Below are 6,378 nucleotides of genomic sequence, written 5' to 3'. Positions count from 1 at the left end.
TATGTATATGTATATAAATACATATATATACGTGTATGTGTGTATGTGTATGTATGTGTGTATGTATGTTATCAATATGAAGCATGAAAAAGAAAGAATGAAGGGATGAAAGAGAGGTTTCGTTTGTTTTTTATACTCGTTTTTGTTGTTTGTTTGATTGTTTTTGATAATTTTATTTTAAATTTTAAAACAAAAAAGATTTTTTTTTAATAGTAATTTTTGAGTTTTTTTACTTTTTTGATGTGGCGGGCAAGGTAAAAATTCTCAGAGGTAAAATGGAAAAATATCTTCTTTTGGTGAAATTGTGTTCAACTAGAGGTTAAAAAATAAAAAAACGTCTTTCTTCCCTGTAGCCACTGGTCAGTCTGTAGTCAGAGATATAACATATATTTCTTCCTTGCCAATTTCTGAGGAGCCTGAAGCAAACAGTTTCTTCCATGCCAATCTCTGATGAAATAGGGGTAAAAATCACTGCTCCTCTTCCACCTGTGATTAGCCAGTGGTTAAATATCTCTCTTCCATCTCACTCTCTGGTCAACTAGAAATAAAACCTTTAGTTGAGATCTCTTTGTCTAACTCTGACCACCAGGCTTAAAACCTCTGCTCTCATCCAACTTCAGATCAATCACAGGAGAAATCTCTCTCCATATTAATATTTAATCACTCAGATATATAAATATAATTTCTATGTGAATCCAAGACCAAGCAGAGTTGATGGATTTCTTCTTTGTCAATATCAGGTTCACCAGAGACAAAATATCTCTTTTCCATGTATCTATCTTCTATGGTCAGTCAGTTTAACTACAAGTTGTATCCCTCTATTCTTTGTTATTCTCTGGTCAGCCAGAGGTAAAATCGCTACGCTTGTCCAACCCATTTAACCAGAAGTTATATCTCCCTCTTCCTTGCTTGTCATTGGTCAGCCAGAGGTAAAATCGCTAGTCGTCTTCAGCCTTTGATTAACCAGAGGTTAAATCTCTCTTCCATCTCACATTCTCTGGTCAACCAGAGGCGAAATCCCTTGTTGAAAATTCCCTGTCAAACTCTGACCACCTGACGTAAAACCTCTGTTGCTGTTTGTTTTCAGATCAACCAGAGAAGAAATCTCTTTTCCAAATATATCTTCCTTGTCAAAACTCTGGTCTCCAGACATAAAACGTCGACTATTGTCCGACTTGAGATCAACCATAGTAAAATTCCTTTTCCATACCAATTTCCAGTCATCCAATTATAAAATTTAATTTGCTTGTCAAACCGAAATCCAATAGAGATGAAATTTGTCTAAATTTCAAGTCAAAGAGAGATTAAAATATCTCTCTTCTATGTCTGTTTCTGGTCAGCCAAAAGTAAAAACCATTATCCCTGTTCAGACCGTGCGTAACCAGAGAATATATTTCTTATCCATATCAGTATATAGTAAGCCAGAAGTTAAACCACTCCTCCACTTCGACCATGTTTAACTGGAGGTAAAACTTCTCCTCTCTGTCGATCTCAGGTAAAACAGAGATAAGCGAAATCTCTCTTCCTTATGAATTTCTAGTCAACCAGATTTGAAAGTTCTTCCTTGCCCTTCTTCCTTCTCAGGTAAATCAGAAAAAAGGCGAAATCTCTCTTCCATGTCAATCTTTGGTTAACCAGATATGAAACGGCTCTTCCTAATCAATCTCAGGTAAACCAGAGGTGAAATGCCCCTTCCTTGCAAAATTTCTGGTTAACCAAAGACAAAATTCTCTCTCTCCTTTCTCAATCTCTGCTTAACTAAAGATTACTTTGTCTCGAATCAGTTTCTGGTCATTTAGGGAGAAAAAAAAACACATTGATTCATGGCCTAACCAAAAAACGCAATGTGGTTTTCATTCACCACTTATAACTAATTGCTACAGTTAATTCCTTATACAACTACAGACAGAATGACCTTGCGAAGGTATGAGTATCACAACATCAACATCCATCCGTTTCTTCCTCCTGCCCTTCTCTGTCCTTTGAACAATTTTTACGACCATTGTATTCGAACACCTGCTACAATCAGCCTCACTACCCGCCCTCAAAATATAACAAAAAAGGACAGAAAGAAAAATGTACATTAAGAGTTATTTGAGCCGAGAATTAATAGGCTCCAGTATGATGTAAGAGGTGTGTATGTTTCCAGTACGACGATTACTCGATACACGGTTTCGATCCTTGCTAGAAACTTTCTCACTTCGCGTAAATCACTAATCTAATACTGCTCAGAAATGAATGAAAGACTCCAAATCAACTAATTAACATATCCCATCCACAACCAACTCTAGTATTAAAACATTATACCGGCTTTTGTGCCGGACCAAAAGAAGATGTTTTTTTTTAAAAGTTTTCAATTTTGTTGTTTGTTATATTTTAAAATATTTTTTTAATTGTTTTGTTTAATTATTTTATTCTTAAAAAAAAGAAAGAAGAAAAAGAAAAGAAAATTGAACAGAAAAAAATATGTTACATAAGAAATACATTGAGAAGTTGTTATGGTTTCATTATTTCTTTTATATGGATGTGTCTGTGAGTATCTCTATGTATGTCTGTGTATATGTGTGAGTGTACGTGTATATATATATATATATATATATACTTATATATACACACATATGTATATACATATATACATACATATATATATATGCATGTATACATATATATATTTATATTTACGTACGTATGTATACATATGCACGTGTACATGTTTGCCAGTGTGTATGCGCATGTACAATATGTAAATGTTATCTTCATGACGCAAATATGAAAACATATCTCGATGTACATAATAGATTTTGCAACGGATAAAGTAAAAACCACCATAAGTGGTATTATTACAAATGTATCAGATTTGAAAGGCATGCAGAAGTCTCATACAGGTAAGAACAATCTTAAAAAGCCGAATATCGAAGCCAATTATAATTATATCATACCTTTGGATCAATACATCTAGTTTCTAGAATTCATTCAGATTTGTATTCCTTCATCAGCGAATCAAGTAATGTGATATTTTATTATTTTTTTTTTGTCCCCCCACTTTTGAGTAAGTTCACTTTTATGACGTGACCAAAAGCTCTGGCACAAAACAAAATTTTAATCCTGCTTAACTGCAAAGATTCGCAAGCCGTGAGTGACCACGTGGCATCGTCTTCTGTTCCCCATGTTATGTAGGTATGTAAAGTAGAGCAACCAAATTCAAGCTTCGTTGAAATAAACAATTAATTGATACTAATGATATGGTGGGCTGTTGCCAACGAGCGCAAACGAAAGGGTCCGAACAAGAAATTTTCGTTCTGAATCTATTTAGAGATAAATGTAATTTTCGCATATATATATATACACTATATATATATTATATATATATATATTATAAATAAATATTATATATATATATATATTATATATAATATAAATATATATATATATATATCTTTTAGTATAGCCACAGGCCGACCACAGCCTTGTAAGTGGATTTGGTAGGCGAAAACTTAATGAATCCTGTCGAATATATATATATATATGTTTGTGTGTCTGTGTTTATCTCCCAACATCGCTTGACAACCGATGCTGATGTGTTTACGTCCCCGTAACTTAGCGGTTCGGCAAAAGAGACTAATAGAATAAGTGCTAGGCTTCCAAAGAACAAGTCCTGGGGTCGATTTGCTCGACTAAAAGGCTGTGCTCGAGCATGGCCGCAGTCAAATGACTGAAACAAGTAAAAGAGTAAAGAATATATTATATATACATACATATATGCTTGTATATATATACATGTATGTGTGTATCTATCTATATATAATATAAATATATATATATATATATATATACATGCAAAAGTTGTATACTTTATAAGAATTCTAAATGCGAAATTAAACCGAAAATAGCCAACATTCCAGATAATAATCAATGGTAAAAGAATATTTATGACTAAAACCAGAAGTCCAAAAATAAACCGGAAATAAACTACCACAAAAATAATAACTTCCTTTTTAAGAGCACGTGTGTTTAGAAAGGTTTAACGAAAGCGCTCACATATTAAGAAAAACTTCTTCCCAAAAAAGGTTAGTAACTTCCTCATAAATGATTTAATAACATTTCAAAATTTCTGTTTTTTAAATCACCTTTACACTTCGTGAACTGTAATAAGTAATCCTCATAGATTATCAAATATATATATATATTTGTGTGTGTGTGTTATTGAAAACAAAGAGGAGGATGGAGATTTATTCACATCCAAATCTTTTTATAAAAATGTTTTCTACAGCGTATATAACAATAACCAACATATGTTTCTACTGCACCAACTGCACATTGCTCTGTATGCAATTATGCATCGCTATAATTTCATCTAGGCTCCATCACTTACGACATTTTGAAAGTGAACTCATTCGAACAAGCTTCCAACTTTGGTATTCAGATGAAGGTGGTGGCGTTACTTTTTCGAGCAAACTGAATTCTGGTCTCATAATCCACCTCTGCCGTTATCACAGTTGAACCGTGGTTTATAAAATCTCCTTTCATATCACAATCAATTGTAGTAGCTTTGTTTACATTGCACTGTATGGAGTACATTATTTATTCAGAGGTAATTCATTTATGTTTGAGTTTATAGCCTCAATTAATATTATTATTGTTATTATTACAATTATATTTTGGGGCGGCGAGCTGGCAGAATCGTCAGCACGCTGAGCGAAATACTTAACGGTATTTCGTCTGCCGCTACGTTCTGAGTTCAAATTCCGCCGAGTTCGACTTATCTTTTCGTTGTCGATTAAATAAGAGGGGTATAAGTCATTCCCCTCCCCTAAGCTGTCCTTGTGATAAAAATTTGAAATTATATTTATTAGTATTAATTACATAATATCATAAATTATCACAATCATTATTTTAACTAGCATAATTACTACAAATGGTAAGCTATGTTTATCTATATATATATAGCTCAGGATCGGAAGATCGTAAGTTCGATACCCGGCGCTGCATTGTGTCCTTGAGCAAGACACTTTATTCCACATGGCTCCAGTCCATTCAGCTGGCAAAAATGAGTAGTACCTGTATTTCAAAGGGGCCGACCTTGTCACATTCTGGTGTCATGCTGAATCTCCCTGAGAAGTATGTAATGGGCTACGCGTGTCTGTGGAGTGCTCAACCACTTGCAAGGTTGATTTCACGAGCAGGCTGTTCCATTGATCGAATAAACTGGGACACTCGTCGTCGTAACCAATAGAATACGAGGCTTTTTGTCTGTTTTTTGGATGTACTAAGGTACAAATATTTCTCAAATGGGAGAACCGAACACCTTTGTAGAATAAACATGTATTATTTCAATTGGAATTTCCTTAGGAATAACTTCATAGAACTGACTATGACGATAACGCAAAAAAATGCCATGATTACCTCAAGGATAAGGCGACGATAACAACATCTTTTGCAGGCTGTATGTGATAATCCGCTTCAGATGAATATTAGTACGTATGTACGTGTCCTCCATACTTCATTTACATAGGCAACATAGAGTTGTCACCCTTGCATTGATTCGATGCAAGAGCAGTTAATGTCTAGTTAGTTACCTGTGTGTGTGTGTGTGTGTGTGTGTATGAAACAAATAATAAATGAGTATATGCATATATATGTACAAGTATGTGCATACCTACATCTACATGTATATATAGATGCATATCTGGGTACAGGACATTGCAAACAACACGTAGACAAAATGATAAACAGCACAGAAAATACACAGGCCACATAGAGAACAGTTCCTTCATCAGCTGCCACCATTCTAAAACTAAGAGTTTCGAAGAGTTATTTTCTTCAGCGTACAATTTTCATCATCCCACTACCAAGTATGACATTACCCCTTCCTTCCTTATTCGTCTATCACCCCTTCCTTTCTCATTCATAAACACATGAGTATTATTATAGTAGATTATCTCGGTAACCATGGGAGTTATGAAAAAATACAAAACCCAGCAACACCACTGGATAATTCTACACAATTTCACGCAATTCCACCCAGGTGTTTGACCGTGAATCCCACGACAAGAAAGAATCGCCCATGTCAAATTTATATGTATAGATAATAATATGCATGTTGTCACTGTTGGAATTTGAAATTAGAACGCAAAAAACGGACGACATGCATCTAAACGTTATACTCGACGTCCTAACGGATCTGCCAGCACGAAAGTATGTATGTATGTATGTATGTATGCATGTATGTTTGTATGTGTGTGTGTGTGTGTGTATGTATGTAAACATGGAGCCGAGTCAATCCATTATTTAAAAACATGCGTAAAACAAATGTGTTGTGTCTCACTTTCGTTTGTCCACTCGTGTAAATATGTGTGTGTATGTTTGTATGTGCGTGTG

The sequence above is a fragment of the Octopus bimaculoides genome, chromosome 24 (genome assembly GCF_001194135.2).
Source record: "Octopus bimaculoides isolate UCB-OBI-ISO-001 chromosome 24, ASM119413v2, whole genome shotgun sequence".
Taxonomy (NCBI): domain Eukaryota; kingdom Metazoa; phylum Mollusca; class Cephalopoda; order Octopoda; family Octopodidae; genus Octopus; species Octopus bimaculoides.
Note: the sequence above shows the minus strand (reverse complement) of the source record.